This window comes from Lygodium microphyllum, chromosome 8 (assembly GCF_053477565.2).
Source record: "Lygodium microphyllum isolate KBCC chromosome 8, Lygodium_microphyllum_v1.1.10, whole genome shotgun sequence".
In the NCBI taxonomy this organism is placed as follows: domain Eukaryota; kingdom Viridiplantae; phylum Streptophyta; class Polypodiopsida; order Schizaeales; family Lygodiaceae; genus Lygodium; species Lygodium microphyllum.
In genome coordinates, this window is record NC_141142.1 from 22,965,256 (window position 1) to 22,982,614 (window position 17,359).

Sequence of the window (17,359 nt, forward strand, 5' to 3'; positions counted from 1 at the left end):
GTATGCTGTCTATCGGGATCCGTCTGAGTATGACACACTCTTCTACTCATACTCTCTGCCCCAGTCCTCAAGACACGGGAGTTCGAGGGTCAATTTTCACCTTGCATAGAGTGTTTTTTGCATTGAGCATTGCACTTATTCCTTCATTATTCAGCTTCATTATCTTTTGTGTTCATTGTCTATATGTCAACCCTAACCCTAACTATGTTTCTTTATCAATCCGTGTGTTTGTCATATGATTGTTTGTATTCCATAAACTAGCATTTCTTTCCATGGTATCAGAGCTAGGTATTCCCTAAAGAAACCTAGGTCCTTAATCAGAAAACTCCCCCTCCAAAAACACGAACTACAAAGGGAAGATGACATCAGACACTTCCACACCTACTTCGTCCCCAAAGGAGCCTATGCTGAGAACTAACCAGGAGTGCTATCCACTACAAACTCCCAAGGCTCCACTGCAGCCGAAGATCCTTCTAACTACAATGGAGACACAAAACATTATCCTATCATCAATGAGGAACCAAGAAGAGTCAAGACCTTCGAAGAATAGCCTTTCCACAAAAGCTAATCGAAGAAGGTATAATTTGTTGGAGCTCAATTGGGGATGTGCAACAGTTCGAAGAGAGTGAGAGAGTGATCACGAGAGTTAGAGAGGGAGAGTGAAAGTACGATTAGATTTGAGTGTACCAACAATGTGTTGGTACACAAAGAATAAAATGTATTTATACTTAGGGCATATTAAGGATGCACTCACATGTACAACTGAATAGTATGTGTGTGCTATACACGGAGGTCAAACGGGCCATTATCCCAACAACCTCCCACTTAAAGGTTCGAAGTGAACCTCTAACCAACCATAGTATGGGGGAGTTTCGGAAACGGGGGAAACAGAAACGGGAAAAACCCGAGTTTCCGAGTTTCCGCCAAATTTTGAAAACGGGGAAATGGCGTTTCGGATTGTACACTAAAAAAAATACAGTAATATGTGGGTATGTAAATATATCAATGTCTACAACAACATGTATTCAAATTTCATACAAAACTTTGAGTCTTCATGTCATATGATTAAAATCATGATTCATTACACATTTCACGAGTCACGACTCACGAGTGAAGATTAAGGAGTCAAGACTGAGAACTCAATGGTTGAAACTTAAGACAGCTTAACACAATTAAGACTCAATTTTCAAAATATAAGGTAACAAAATGAATTAGAATTTATGACTCATGAATAATCTATGATCTAAACTTTAAAGAGCAGTGAAGACTGACATTAAGAACAATGGAACAAGAATCAAGATGCATAATAAGTGGGATCAAGATACAATGATAGTAACTATGTCATGTGAATAATCTATTATCTATCAAAACTTCAAAGTCCAATGTGGCTATAAGTATCAACATCAATGAACAACCGATAACTCTAGTCTGGACTTTGCACTGCTAAACTAACTCCAGTATATCACGAGTCATCTGGACTCTGAGGATCTGTGCATCATCTCCTCGTTCGACTCCGAGGTCCCTGATCGAGAATTTGATGAAGCAGCCTCAACCTCATCCTCAAACTCTGGCTCTAACTCTGGCTGTGATACACGACTACATGTGGCCCTTACTCTAACCCTCCTGTGTGCATGAGTCTCATGCACCGGTGCCGATAGCTCCTCATAGAGCATGGAGTAGATATCCCGCTCCTCATGTGATATCTGCGGAATGTCACACACCTTCTCTATATCAATCTTGTCAACATTCATCTGTAAAGGTGAACGAGACAAAGATATATCATATGAGAGGAGATTCAATATGTTCAATGTTCAAACTTCATACATATCACAATTTACGATCCAACTTCCAAGCAAATTAGCAATGTCAAGTGTCAAGGACTCAAGGTTAAAAAGTTAATTATACATAATACTAATCATTACCAAATTCCAATTTACCTGTGAAGACTCAGGGGACAGAGCAGTCCTCTCAAGAAGCTGGAGATAACAATGGTAAAACACTAAACGCTCCAACTGGGCAGTTGTGAGCTTGTTTCTCTTTTTGGTGTGGAAGAGGGCCCATGTGCTTCAGTTCCTCTCAGCAGGCCCTAAACTACAATCTTGCAAGAGGACCTGAATCGCAATGCGTTTCTATTCAAATTTAAAATATTGAGATTAAATAATTGGCAATTGCTAATATGTATGCCGCAAAATCAACACTTGAGTGGGCAATAGATTACAGAATTTGTTACCTAGGTTGCATAATGCATTAGATAATCAAGATTCAAAATATAAAAGTCACCAATCATATACCAAAGTAGGAGCACAATTACCGTATTTTTCCCACCAAGAGACAGGCTGAAGCTGTGTCTCTCGAAGCCTAGCTGTGGGTCGGCCAAAATGAAGAGAATGATTACGGAATACCAGTAAATCATCCTCTACTCTTCTCATCATATCTATATCATCCCCTGTGAGGCACCTCATGTACTCCATGAAGCCCTCCTCTAACTCCTCGCTAGTGTACTACTCCTCGCTACGCCAAAGGGGATGCAAGATATCTGCAACAGCATGGATTAGTTTATGGAACCAATCCCATCGTACATTCCACACGGCACGAATCTCATCAATCCTATACATAAAATATGTTAAAAACTTAGATGTTAGAATAATGATCAATCATCAAGGAATCGTTAATACCAAATAATTACACGTGTAAAAGTTAAATAAAAACTTACTTGTCTAGGGGCAAAAAGCTGTTGCAAAGCAAGGCCTCGCCAATTTTATCCATATACTCATATAGAAGCCCCAAAGTACTCTCCTCCATATCAGTGATGCATAATATAGTGTAAATAGGAGTGAGACTTTTTACCAATGCCTCTGCCTCAACCCACCAACTCTCATTTAAAATATTGTGTCTAAAAGCAAGAGCCTTTGAAGACTCTCTCTCACTCCATGTGAGCCATTCTTGGCATACAATGGTCCGTATCAAATTTGGACGGACCCGTATCAACCTCTCCAATACAATAAACATATAAGCAAATCGAGTGGTGGAGGGCTTCAATAGCTCAAGTGTGCTATTGGCTCGAAACATGCTTGTGACGGATGGCCTCTTCTTCACAAATCTTACCATGCTTGTTGCCGTCTTGAAAATGTCATCCACCCAAGATATTTGCCCAACATCTTCAATAAGCAAGTCAAAGCAATGGGATGCACATGAAGTCCATACTATGCTAGGAAACTCCTCCTCAAGTATACGTCCCATAGAAACACAATTGCTTCCATTATCTGTCACCACCTGCACCACATTTTGGACTCCTATGTCCATGATGACCTGTCGCATATGCTCCCAAATGAAAGCTCTTGTGATGGTAAGACCTGAGGCAGAGGCATCGATGGCCTTAATGAACATGGTGCCTTTACATGAAGACACCAAAACATTGTAAGCATTCCTTCATCAATATTTGACCATCCATTGCATAATATTGTGCATCCATATTTCACCCATGTCTCCTTCAAGGGCTCCAATTAAGCCTCTATGGATGCTTTCTCCTTTCGAACCTCTCGTGTGTGTAATGCATCTGCGGGATGGACCTTCCCACTCACACCCTATGAGGCTTACTGCCCTGATTGTCTTCTTCCATTGATGTGTAGTGGCCACATTGAAAGGGATAGCACACCGAACAAATAAACGTGTGAGTTCCCTAGTTGCCTCTACAATTGCCTGCCTCTAAAGTCCTGCATGGACACTTGCACCATGCAAGGAGCCCTTTTGCCCACCACCACTAAAAGATGGCAACGGGGTCCTTTTTGCACTTGGACCCGATACGGATATGGATGCACTTCTTTTTTATGGGCCACTCGCACCTCCAATTTGGCTAGCGCCACTTGACCCACTAGCCTCTCTTTGCCCCACTTGTGCTTCATTAGCCCCATGTGGTGTTGATTCATCCTTTTCTAGCTCAATACCCATACGCTTTCAGCGCCAAAGATGGAGACTTACTGTTACTTCTACCGGCACATTTGCGCAAGGCCCGATGTCTTTGTTGGGAACGCAAGCCAAATGGTCTTTCACGCGCGTTACACTCCTCCATTTCTCCAATCCACAATAGTTGCACCACCACTTCTTTGATCCGCCGGAGCCCTCGTATCCCTTGATTGGAGTGACGTGCCTCCAATATGGGTCCGACGCCATAATATAATTAGTCTTTAGGAGTTAGAACCTAGGTAATGGATTAAAGGAGGAGGAGAAGAAGAAAGAAGAATAAGAATAAGAAAAAGAAGAAGGAGAAGAAGAAAGAAGAATAAGAAGAAAAAGAAAAAGAAAAAGAAGGAGGAGGAAGAAGAAAGAGGAGGAGGAGAAGGAGGAGAAGGAGGAAGAAGGGAGGAGGAGGAGGAGGAGCAGCAGCAGCAACAGAAGAAGAAGAAGAAGAAGACGAAGAAGAAGAAGAGGATGAGGATGAGGAGGCGGGAGGTGGCTGCTCCAGGTCCGAGGTGGGGAAGGAGAATCATTGTTGCAGGTCCAAGGTGGGAAAGAAGAAGAGCTGCACGAGCAAAACGAAGTGAGGAAGGAGAATCACGTCGCTAGATAACCACGCGAAACGGGGCCGACGGGCTGTAGGATCCCGAAATAGCGTGATCCCGTTTCCGTCTCGCTCCGAAACAGCCGGTCCGTTTCAGACTTGCCGAAACGCCGTTTCGGAGTACATAGTAACCAACTCCCACTAGTTGTATACAATGCTCATACTGAGCTTTGCTTAGACTTTTAGTAAGAACATCTGCAGGGTTGTCCTATGTTTTGATCTTGCTCAATGTGATTAGACCATCTTCCAAAATCTGTAAGATGAAGTGATATCGCACATCTATATGCTTTGTGCATGAATGATACATGGCATTCTTAGCCAGATACGCAGCGCTCTAGCTATCACATCCCAAAACTGCAGTACTCATAGACATGCCGAGATCCTCTACAAGTCTACTCAACCATATAGCTTCCTTAGAACCTTCAGTAACTGATATATATGCAGCTTCAGTAGTACTCTAGTGCGACGATGTTCTCCAACTTGGAACACCAAGAAACGGCCCCACCAACAACTGTAAAGACATACCCGCTAGTGGACCTACAAGTGTCCAAGTCACCTGCCATCTCTGCATCGCAATAACCCTGCAAACTAAGTTCACCCTGCCCATAACAAATACACTTTCTTTTGTGTACCCTTTAGGTATCGAAGAATACACTTGACAGCCTCCCAATGTGTTTTGCCAGGATTTGACATAAACCCGCTAACAACTCCCACTGCATGAGCAATGTCTAGACGAGTAGCAACCATAACATACATAAGAGAGCCACAAGCTGATGCATAAGGGACTCCCTTCATAGCATTTGCTTCCGCGTCATCTTTTGGGTTGTTGGCTTTACTAAGCTTAAGAAAAGGAGGTAAGGGTACCCCAAAAGGCTTAGCTTCAACCATGTTAAATCTGTCTAGTACGTTTTCAATGTACTTTTCTTAAGATAAAAACAGCAATTTCTACATTCTATCTCTACGAATTCTCATGCCCAAAATGTGCTCTACATTCCCCAAATCTTTCATGGAGAAAGCTGATTTCAGTTGATTTTTTAGAGCATCCAAGCTAGTCTTTCTTTTTCCAGCTAGCAACATATTCCACATACAAAACAAGTATGATGGGGCTGCCATCTGTATCCTTTTTCATGTACAAACAATGATCTGCATGGCTGCGTGTAAACTCATGAGATAGCATAAAAGTGTCAAACTTTTTGTACCACTGCCTTGATGCTTGGCTCAGGCTGCGTTTTAGTTTACACACCATCTGCTCTTTTCCAGAAACTACAAAGCCCTCGGGCTGTTTCATGTAGATTTCCTCATCAATGTCACCATGCAAGAAAGCTGTTTTTACATCCATTTGGTATAGCTCTAAGTCCAACACAGCAGTGAGAGCAAAAAGCACACGTAGAGTGGTCATCTTCACAATAGGTGAGAAGACCTCTTGGAAGTCAATCCCTTCCTTCTGTGCATACCCTTTAGCAACCAGTCTTGCCTTGTACTTGGGTTTCCCATCAACTGTCTTTACTTTGTAAATCCATTTGTTTGGAAGAGGCTTTCTTCCTTTGGGCAACAACACAAGATCGCAAGTATCATTAGCAAACAAAAAATTTAATCTCTTCCTGCATAGCTAGCTCCCACTTACTGCTGAATTGGCATGACTTGGCCTCTTTGTATGTAAGAGGTTCACCCTCATCTGTAAGTATCACATAATGCAAGGAGGGGTCATACCTATGTGGTTGCCTTCTTATGCATGTAGATCTGCGTACCCAATGATCAACATTTTCAGGAATTGGATCTAAACCTGGAGGTATGTTATTTTCAGCATTTATTGGCTGTTGTAAGCCATTTTCAGCATGTTGTTCATGCTGTACAGCACCTTCATTTTCATTAACAGCACCTGCATTTTCATAATCAGCAAGTCTATCTTGTTGTCCATGACCTCCTTGTGCTCCTATTTGCTGTCCATCACCATCTGGCTCAAAAATAACCGGCTGATCATCAATTTCAGCCTGTGGTACAGCACCATGAGGCTAATTTTCTCAAGCGATAGGTGGCTGCAAATTCTGAAATTTGACCTTTTTCATATCTTCATTAGAGGCTAAAGTACCTTTCAGCAACTTTGCCTCATTAAACACAACATTACGACTGCAAATAATTTTCTTGGACTGAGGTAACCACACTCTATAGCCAAATTCACCCTCATCACCATAGCCCATGAAAGTGCCTTTGGTGGATTTTGGGTCAAGTTTGTTCCTCAACTCATCTCTAACACGCATAAAAGCATCACAACCAAATATGTATAAATGGTCATATGAGGCCAATTTGCCAAACCAAACCGCCTCAGGGATACCATTAATTAAGGACTTGTTTGGAGAGCGGTTGCAAATGTGAACGGGAGTTTTGAGTGCCTCTTCTCAAAATTTATGAGGGAGATTAGCAGTGGACAGCATGCACCACACTCTTTCACATAAAGTCCTATTGTATCTTTCAACCACCCCATTTGAAGAAGGGTTGTAAGGAGTTGTAAGCTCCCTCTTAATTCCATCCAAGTCACAAAAGGACTTGAATTCAGTAGATGTGAACTCACCCCCATTATTAGTTCTCAAGCATTTTAGCTTTCTACCTGTCTGAGTGGTCACAAATGCATGAAAAGTTTTAAAAACAGCAAACACTTCACTTTTCTTTTTCAATAGGTATACCCAAATCTTTTTGGAACAATCATCAAAAAGAGACAAAATATGCAGCACCACCCAATGATTTCACGGGCATACTACATACATCAGAATACACTAAGTCCAAGACATTGGACTTACGAGAGACACCAAAGTAAAAGGGATTTTTTATTTGCTTTCCAAACTGACAGACATTACAAAAGTCAAGTTTAGACCCTTCTCCATCAACCCTCTTCAGAGAGGTAAAAACATCAAGTCCTTTCTGGCTCATGTGGCCTAATCTCTTATGCAATAATTCCAAGTGACTGCCAATTTCAGCAACTGCAAGAAACTTGCCATTCAAGGCTTTACAGTACAAACAATACAAAGTGCCCTTCTTGGGTTCCTTTTGTAATCAGCATGGAACCCTTTTTCACTTTCCACAATCCACCACTAAACAGTGTAGTGTAACCATACAAGTCAAGCTGACCAATAGATAGTAAACTCTTTTTAATGCCACGCACATATCTGACATCTTTCTACACAAGCTCTTGCCCATTGTCTAAAGACAAGTGTATTGTGCCAATCCCATCAATGTTGCAAGCATGGTTATTTCCAAGATACACCTTTCCATAACTGCCTGCATTGAACATAGCTAAACACTCCAAGCAAGGAGTTACATGGAAAGAAGCACCAGAGTCTACAATCCAAGTCTGAGTGACACCATCATCAACTGACAAAAGTGCATCAATCACATCAGCCTTGGTAATCTGCATATCCTGCATGTGACATATAAGGGCATCATAATCAATTGCACATAATACATCAGCTTTTGTATCCGAAAGCTCCTCTATGACCACACTAGAGGCCACATTGGCATTTTCCTTGCCTTTGGCTGCCTCAGATGCATCTGTCTTATTCTTTTTCTTCTTTTTGTCTCCTGCATTCTTCTTTCTCTCTTGTTCCTTCTTGTAATACCTGCAATCAAGTTTCTTGTGGCCCTTCCGACCACAGTGATAGCAAGTAATGTCACTCTTTTCCTTTCCTTTGCTTTTGCTTCTGTTTCTCTGTCCTGCAATTGTATTTTTCCTTTGAGTCATGCCTCTTACATAATAAGCTGAATTGCTGCCTTCTCCATTAGACATACGTCTAATTTCTTCATTCAAGATTGAACCCCTCACCCCATCATATGAGAGATTTGGGTTATTGCTAAGAGAAACCACCAAGGTCTCCCAGGAATCAGGCAGTGTCATGATCAAAAAGATCGCCCTCAACTTATCATCAAAATCCAAATTTGCATCCTTGAGCTGATTTAAAATACCTATAAATGCACTCAAGTGCTCAGCTGCAGGCTTTAACTCATCCAGTCGCATATTCACCAACTTGCACATTAAATGCACCTCATTAACAGGTGTGGTGATCTCATAGGTAGTTTTCAGCTTCTCCCATATTGTATAACTTGTATCTAAACCCTTAATTCATTCAAGATGTCATCGATGGCACCCATCTTAATGTAAGCCATAGCTTTTTTGTTTACTCTGGCTCAATCTGCATCAGACATTTGTGCAGGTTTATCTTCTTGCAAAGCATCCTCACAATCCTTTAGCAACAATATGCCCTACATACGGTCTTTCCAAAGGTCAAATCCATGACCATCAAACCATTTGATTTCCATCAAACTCTTGATGTTTGAACTGGAAAAAGTTGCAGCCATTTTATCACGAACACGAGTAAATGCCCTCGACTGTAAAAGCACAAGCTGAACCAGCAAATACACTGCTGTTCTTCCTCAAACTGTAATAAATCTCTGCTGTTTGTACATGAACCAGCCACCACATGGGCAAAAATGCAGAAATTTACAAAATTCTGTACAAAGCCCCAAAATTTCAGGTCCAAAAGTGCATAAATGTCAGTCAATCTGACCCAATTGAGCAAAATTTTACCAATACATGAAAAGCCCCAATTTTCTGGGATCCAATGTCAAGAAATTTTGCTCAAAAGAGCTAAATTCTGACAAATTTGGCAAACTCCCCAATTTAACTGAGGTCACCACACGCAATGTCTGCAATTTCTGACCTGAATATCACTGCCAGGCATAAACGAGGTCAAATCTGGGAAAGGCCCCAAATTTTCGGGCTTGAATTTGCACAAATATGGAACCTATGCTTCCACACGTGAACTCCCATTAAGGCAAAGGAAAAGGATTCAGAAATTTGAGAGATATCTGTTTTTTTTAAATTGGATTTATTATTTTAAAAAACGGGGGGAAGGCGCGATCCGTTGACTCGTCAGACGGGTCACGTTTGACGACCCGCTGGTGTCCGTCCCTCACGTGCCTGGTCCGCATCGCCTGCACGTGCGTGGTCCGCCTGCCCGCTCCGTCACTCCTGCCCTCGGTGCTAGTCACTGGCCTAGTCACCTGCGTCGACTGCAACTTGATTGTCGCCCAACTGCTGCCCGCTGAGTTGCTTGCACACCTAGTCCTTGCGTGACTTGCAGGTCACGCCTACTAATGTTTGTCGCTGTGATGCCTGGAGCCACACGTTGTGCAGCCCACTGCACCACCGACTCTGCCTGCTGAACTCTGACTCCTGCATGATTGCTGGAGCTTTTTTTTTTTGTTTTTTGTTTTTTGAGCTGTGTGCCTAATCAGACTCAAAGGCGGAACCCTGTGCCACTAGCTTATGATTTTGCTACTTCCTTCAGGACCAAGGTCCTTGAAAGACTCCTTCCAAGGGAAGGAGCCTGGGTAGGCACCTAGCACCCCAGTTCAAGGATCCAAGTAGTGCTGGACTCTCATGGAGCATTCAACACAACCTGTGCTCTAATACCAGTTGTTGAAGCTCAGCTAGGGATGTGTAGCAATTCGAGGAGAGTGAAAGAGTGACTGCAGGAGTCAGAGAGGGAGAGTGAAAGTACGATTAGATTTGAGTGTACCAACAATGTGTTGGTACACAAAGAATAAAATGTATTTATACTTGGGGCATATTAAGGCTGCATTCACATGTACAACTGAATAGTGTGTGTGTGCTATACACGCAGGTCAAACGGGCCTTTATCCCAACATAATTGATTCTTTCTCATCGGATGTTGTACACAAATCTAATGATGTTGCAAGGCCTTAGAGACCTCCATCATGCATAGACCCACCTCTTGGAGAAAGAGATCCGTAGTATGTCCCTCACTTTCAAACTATTCCTACTATTACAATGAAAGAAAAACAAGTTTCCACATTTGTTCCTTCTTCTTCTTCTTTTACTTCATCGCCTATGCAGCATTATAGTAAAGATCAAGACAAAGCTAGCATGCCATATATTGATCATGGTAAAAGTCCCATTGAAGATCCATTGTTGTATGTTAATATAGGAAGGGGTGACTATACGAAAAAGACTGGTAACTCTTCTTCTTCCTTTACTACTTTGAATTTTGCTTCTCAACGAGTATAATGCTTCATCATTTCAATTTCCATCTTTTAATCAAACTCAATATAATGCATCTTCATCCTCATTCACACCACAGTTTCAAACCTATTCCATCCATTTCTTCCGCTGCATCACCTTTACCATTCACACCATTCACCTTTCCATTTCAGACACCACTTGTCATTACACACACCACTCCAAGGAGACCCTGCCCTTGCCCACCCAAGTGTGGACAAATTGATACTACAATTTGTCTCCATGGAAATTTCTAGCAGGCCATCCAGTTATGTTGTTGTGCCTAAGCCGCTGACAGTTACATAAAGTTTGAGAGTCAATGTGTCTATTCCACAGGTACATGTGAATCCCTCTATCATAACACAACAAAAAAAGAATTTGTGTCCTTTCTATTATTTTGTATTTTTAATTGTTTACTAAATTTGTTTTCTTTACACTTACTGGATATACAGAAAAGTGTGTTAGAGCCAGCAACTAGTGAGTGGTCACAGGTTATAGTGGACCCACATAATGAGTTAGAGAAAAGATAGTACACACTTCCATCTATATGACCCAATTAGATGCCACAAAACTACTTTTCCAACTTCATTTGGTCTTTATGAATTCTTGGTGGTTCCTTTCGGTTAGCTAATGCACCAATCACCTTCAATCAAATGATAGAGCGTATTTAGAGATCATCAAGAATATGTCATTATTTTCTTTCATTATATTTTTGCTTTTAGCAAGAATACAGAGGAGCACCGTCAACGTCTAAAGATCATTATAGAATTACTTTGACAAAATGAACTCTTGATAAATGGTAAAAAGAATAATTTTTTCATACATAAAATAAATTAACTTGGACGTGTCATCTCTTCTAAAGGGATTTAAATGGATTTTAAAAAGATCAAGATAATTCAAGAATAGCATGATCTTGGTGGTGTACATGAGATGCGATCTTTTCTTGGCGTATGCTCCTATTATTGCCATTCTATTAGGCATTTTGTACATATGGCTTCTCCTCTTCATGACCTTACCAAGAAGAAGAGCTCTTTTCAATGAAGAGAGAAAGAGAAGATAGCTTTTAAAGCTGAAAATAGCACTCACTTCTGGACCTATTCTTATCATTCCAAGTTTAGTAAAGTCATTCGTAGTGGAAGCAAATGCTTGTGGTGGCTGCATTGGTGCACTACTAAATCAAGAAGGCCATATCATAGCCTTGAAAGCCATCGTCTAAATGATGTGAAGAAAAAGTATTTGTGAAAATGAGCTCTTAGTTGTGGTTCATGCTTTAAAGATATGCAAGCGTCTTTTAGGCAATGAATTTCTTACAAATGATCATCATCATGTCAAAGTGAAGCAATGTGGACATGAATGACCAAGACAAAGAGTGAACAGAGAGAGAAGAGAGAGAGTGACAGAGACAGTGAAACATAGAAAATCTGCAGTGAAGAATGTTGTATAAGGATGCAAAAATATACACTGGTGCAAAGAGAATATCTGTGAATGTCTCCACCTTGAAGATCTCAGTCTCCGTCAGCCCCAAGGACAGTCTTCACAGTTTGCAGCCTGAAATTTATGAAAACAACTGTTGAAGACTGCTGAAATCAGGGCCAATAAATAGGCCAAGAAAAATGTCAAAAATAATGTAAGTTGACCGCATTTAATGTGGCCGATTGGACAGCAACTGTCTGACTGAAGCAAACTGACCGACTATGCCATGTGGCACCTGCGCTCCTTGACACTTGTAGTACGGATTGAATCCTCGCAAACTGCCTGAACAAACTACTACGAAACTGCTCAAATCTAAAACTATGTGTCCAAGGAATGCCAAGCTCTAACACCCCCTCTCAAATCCTGGACACAATAGAAGACTAAGGGATCTGGAGTGTTGTCAAAGTAAAGCTTGGGGAAGGGCCTTGGTAAACAAATCTACAAGATTGTTCTCTGTCTTGCAATAGACCAGGGAAATGGTCTCATCCAGGATCTTCTCCTAAATGAAATGGTACTGGATCTCAATATGCTTCATCTGAGCATGAAACACAGATTCCTGGCCAAGGCAATGCAACTCTTATTGTCACACTGTACAACAATAGAACCTGTCCGCGGACAGCCAAGCTTCTCCAGGAGCCTGCGAAGCCACCTATCTTACATGTAGTAGAGGACACCACCCGATACTCCGCCTCAATCGAAGAGAGGAAAACCGTGGGTTGCTTCACCCAAGGTAAAACAATAACCTGTCATGGACCTCCGATGATCCACATCACCAGCCCAATCTAAATCACTCCAACATGTAAGTACCAAGTCCATAGCACCTGTACCAACGGGATAATAGATCCCAAAATCAGGAGTCCCCCGAAGGAACCACAAAATTCTCTAAGCAACCTGCCAATGCACCATCTTGGGTTCACTCATGAACTCCGCCAGTACATCTATAGCATAACATAGGTCAACACGGGTATTAGGAAGCCAGATCAAGGAACCAACCAACTACCTATAACGGGTAGCATCTGTCAAAGGAGAATCAAAATAAGCTTTAGTCTTCCAATTCAAGTCCATAGGAGTTGTAAGAGAGTTGCATCCCTCCATCTCACATGTAGTCAAGAGCTCGTGTACATACCATTGCTGGGAAATAAAGATCCCCCTCAAAGTCTAATAGATCTCATGATCTAGAAAGAAGTGAAAAAACCCCATATCTGTCATCTCAAACTTCTCATGAAGAGCTACCTTCGTCTGCTTGACCATCTCAGTATGGTCACCTGTTACAATTAAGTCGTCCACATAAAGAACAAACAACACACGACCTCCACTTAAGGTGTGTATATACAACTGGGGGTTGGGCTTGGGACATTGATACCTTGATTTCTCACGAAGAAATGAGTCACTCTTCTCATTCCAAGCATGGGGAGCCTGCTTAAGGCCATAGAGAGCCTTCTGCAACCTGTACACCTTACCATCTAAAGAACCAAAGCCTGAAGGCTGCTCAACATAGATCTACTCCTTCAACTCCCCATTCAAGAAGAGTCAAGACAGACTTCACATCCAGCTGATAGACCAGCCATCTCTTATGGCTAGCCAAGGCAAGAACTATGCGAATAGTGGCCATACGAGCTGTAGGGGCAAAAGTATCATGGAAATCAACGTCTTGGTATTGGGCAAAATCTTTATCAACAAAGCGGGTCTTGTGCTTATCCAAGGTGCCATCACTACGGTACTTGGTCTTAAAGACCCATTTGACTCCAATGATCTTCTTATGAGGAGGCTTCGGCACGAGATACCAAGTGCCATTCCTCTCAATCGACTCTAGCTCTCCTGCTCCATCGCTTTCCGCTAATGATCATGCTGTAAAGCTTGCTTGACAAAAGGGGACTCCCGATCCTACATGACACAAGTTATCAAACAGTAATTAGTGTAAACAAGCTCAGTGCGGTGGGCTTGGTTCCTCTGAGAATTCGCAGGCCATCTTGCAACTGCCACTCTTCAAGGACCCCCTCAAACCCTGCATCATGAAAAGTGTCACGAGCCCAATGAAGAGGAGGCCAGATCTCACCTCGTTGCTCTCCATCTGTTGAAGCTTCTAGAAGGTCTATCGACACAACAGAGGAGCAATCAGTGAATCCAATGGCTGAGAACTAAGCTCCTCATTAGAAGAAGAGTCCTCAAGAGGCACACGCTCCATAGGAATAGTCATCACTGGCACCCACCTATCATAGGGATCTCCAAGAATAGGGTGTTCTTTACCCCCCTCTAAGACTGAAACTTCCACAAACCGAACATCACGGCTTGTGTAGACATCTCGCTTAACAAGATCATACAATCAATAGCCTTAAGACAACGAGCTATAGCCCACAAACACCTGTCATTTGGAAGCCGCTTCAAATTTGTCACGTTGTGTCTTTGAGATGTAAACATAGACATCACACCCAAGCACCTTGAAATAAGAAACATCTGGCTTAGATCCAAAGTACGCCTCATCTGGAGTCATACCAACGACAGCGGAAATAGGAGAATGATTAAGGATGTGAACTACGGTAGCCACAGCCTCAGTCCACAGACACTAAGGTGTCTGACAATGCCCCACCATGGTACGGGCCGTCTCAATCATACTGCAATTTTTCTACTCCAAGCTACCATTCTCCTGAGGGGTGTTTGTATTGGCAAACTCCAAGTGAATACCACAATCTGCACAAAAACGAGCAAGCTCATTAGAAACAAATTCTCCGCCCTTATCCAATCGTAAGGTCTTCAACTTCGGCCCGAGCGGTTCTCCTCAAAGAGCAACCAAGCCTTAAAGTTGGAGAAAGCCTCCAACTTCAACTTCAAGAAATAAGCCCATGTCATCTTGCTATAATTATCCACAATTAGCATGAAATACAAGCTCCCTGGAAGGGACTCCATCCTCATCACTCCTCAAAGATCAGTAGAAACAAGCTCCAAGGATGCTGAAGACCGCATCAAAGCCTTGTTGGGAACAACATCACGAGTTTGCTTCCCACGGATGCAAAACACACAAGACTGCTGGCTTACCACAGTATCTGGGAAACCTCGAACAAGGTGTCCCTTGGATGCCTTCCAAAGGTAATCGCAATTGAGGTGGCCAAACCAAGCATGCCAAAGCTCGGACTGAGTTTGTAAGCTAAGAAGAAGAGAAGTCAAGGCAAAAGAGGACTAGAACTTATAGACTCCATTCTCCTCATAACCTTAAGAAAGAACCTATCACGATCCTTGATCAAAAATCCGAAAAGAATCCTCATTAAATTCGACCAAGAGACCGAAGGCATAAATCTTGTGCACCGAAAGGAGATGGTACCCCAAGGCCGGCACATAAAGTACCTCAAATGTATAGACACCACCTCATTCATCTGCAATAAGATACAGATTGTCAACAATCCACTCCCGAGTGTATGGGGCCATCAACGCAGCATCAAAAGTCGTCAAGGTCAAATCCCCAACCACCTCCAAGTGCAAGAAAGCAGCTGATAAGAGAGCAGCCACCACCTCATAATCCTTTGAAGATTTCTTCTTATTCTCCTTCTCCGTCTTCTCCTTGTCGGGGCAATCCTTCTTCCGGTGACCAATTTTGTTGCAGATGTGACAAGTAGACTTCTTTTCTTTGTCCTTCTTAGATTTGTCCTCTTTCTTCTTTTGGTCCTTCCCCTTCTTCTGAGAGGACTGACCAACCAAGGCCTAGATTTAGAAGCATTGGTCCCTTTCAATTGCTTCTCTTGGTCCAAGACCATAGGAACCAACTCTTTCCACCGAAGAGTCTCAGATCGCCCTGAAACAATCAAGGCGGAATAAAAACCACCGAAGCAGGGCGGTGATTGTGAAAGAAGAGTTATCGCCATGTCTTCAAAAGTGATCACCTTCCCTACATTTTGAACCTGCATTTGAAGCTGTCTCAGCTTGTTGATATGCTCCCACATAGAAGATGACTTGTTGACACTCATGGTCCACATCTGCACTTCCAAAGAAACCTGCTTCATGATGGTCATCCGATTGTACATCTAATCAAGCTCTAGCCATATCTCCTGAGCCATCGTCAAATGCCCAATATGAGAGATAACAGTTGTAGTACATGAGAGAAATAAAAACGAGCAAATGTGAGCATTGAATTTATCCCAATGTGCTCAATGTGCCTGAGCCTTTGCCAACTCCACTTTCTCACTGGAAGAGAGTATGGACTCGTCACGCGAAGAAGGACGATGGATAGCCTCCGTAACAAGCTCCGCTAAATCACAGAACTTCAATATGGCAAGAATCATGACCCGCCAGATGCGGTAGTTCTCACCATCGAGCTTTTGACCTAAAGGAAGAGTTGGTAGGACGACAGACACCTTCCGGTCCATGATCGCCTGAACCTCTATCTTGGCCGCAGAAGACATCTTCGCCTACAATGCCTGCACAAAACACAAAGAGCAGCCTTCTCTGGCTATGAAAATACAATCTGCTAGGGCTTTGGTGCTCATCCCACTCTTTCACCCACCGAAGGCGATGAAAGGTAAAATTTGCACTTGAAGGCCCAAAATGCAATCTTCTTTCTTCTCTAACAGCAAAAACCAGCAGCAGCTTCATCAAATCTTCTCCTTTCTTACACGTCCATGCTCGCCTCAGCCTTGTTCTGTTGCGCAGCCCTCCTACTCGCACTTGAATGCTGAAAACGCAGCCTTGTGTCACACTGAATCTCCTCTTCAGATGGGTCCACCCTAGGCCAGTCCTTCAATGGTCTAATACCATGTCAGAGTTGAGCAATGCCGAAGTGAATGACCAAGACAAAGAGTAAATAGAGAGAAACGAGAGAGAGAGAGAGAAAGAGGCAATAAAACGCAGAAAATCTACAGTGAAGAATGTTGTATAAGGATGCAGAAATATACACAAGTGCAAAGAGAATATCTGTGTATGTCTCCACCTCGAAGATCTCAATCTCTATCAGCCCCGAGGGCAATCTCCACAGTCTACAACCTGAAATCTGTGAAAACAACTGTTGAAGACTGCTAAAATCAAAGCCAATAAATAGGCCAGGAAAAATGCCAAAAATAACGCAAGTCGGCTGCATTTAATACAGCCGATTTGACACCAGTTGTCCAACTGCAACAAACTGGCTGACTGTGCCATGTGGCACCTGCACTCCCTAATGCCTGCAATATTTGACTAAATCCACGTGTGTTGCCTGGAGAAACTGCTACAAAATTGCTCAGATTTGAAACTGTGTGTCCAAGGAATGCCAAACTCTAACACATCAAAGCTTAAAG

The 17,359-nt window shown here is 42.4% G+C and overlaps 1 protein-coding gene and 1 pseudogene across 5 annotated transcripts in view; both read right to left on the minus strand.

The window, feature by feature from the left end:
- LOC148032054 (ARM repeat superfamily protein) overlaps window positions 1–17,359 on the minus strand; it is a 176,847-nt gene that overhangs the window by 139,107 nt on the left and 20,381 nt on the right. The gene's annotated exons all lie outside the window — the stretch shown is intronic.
- LOC148032055 (uncharacterized) lies at window positions 1,338–3,402 on the minus strand (annotated as a pseudogene).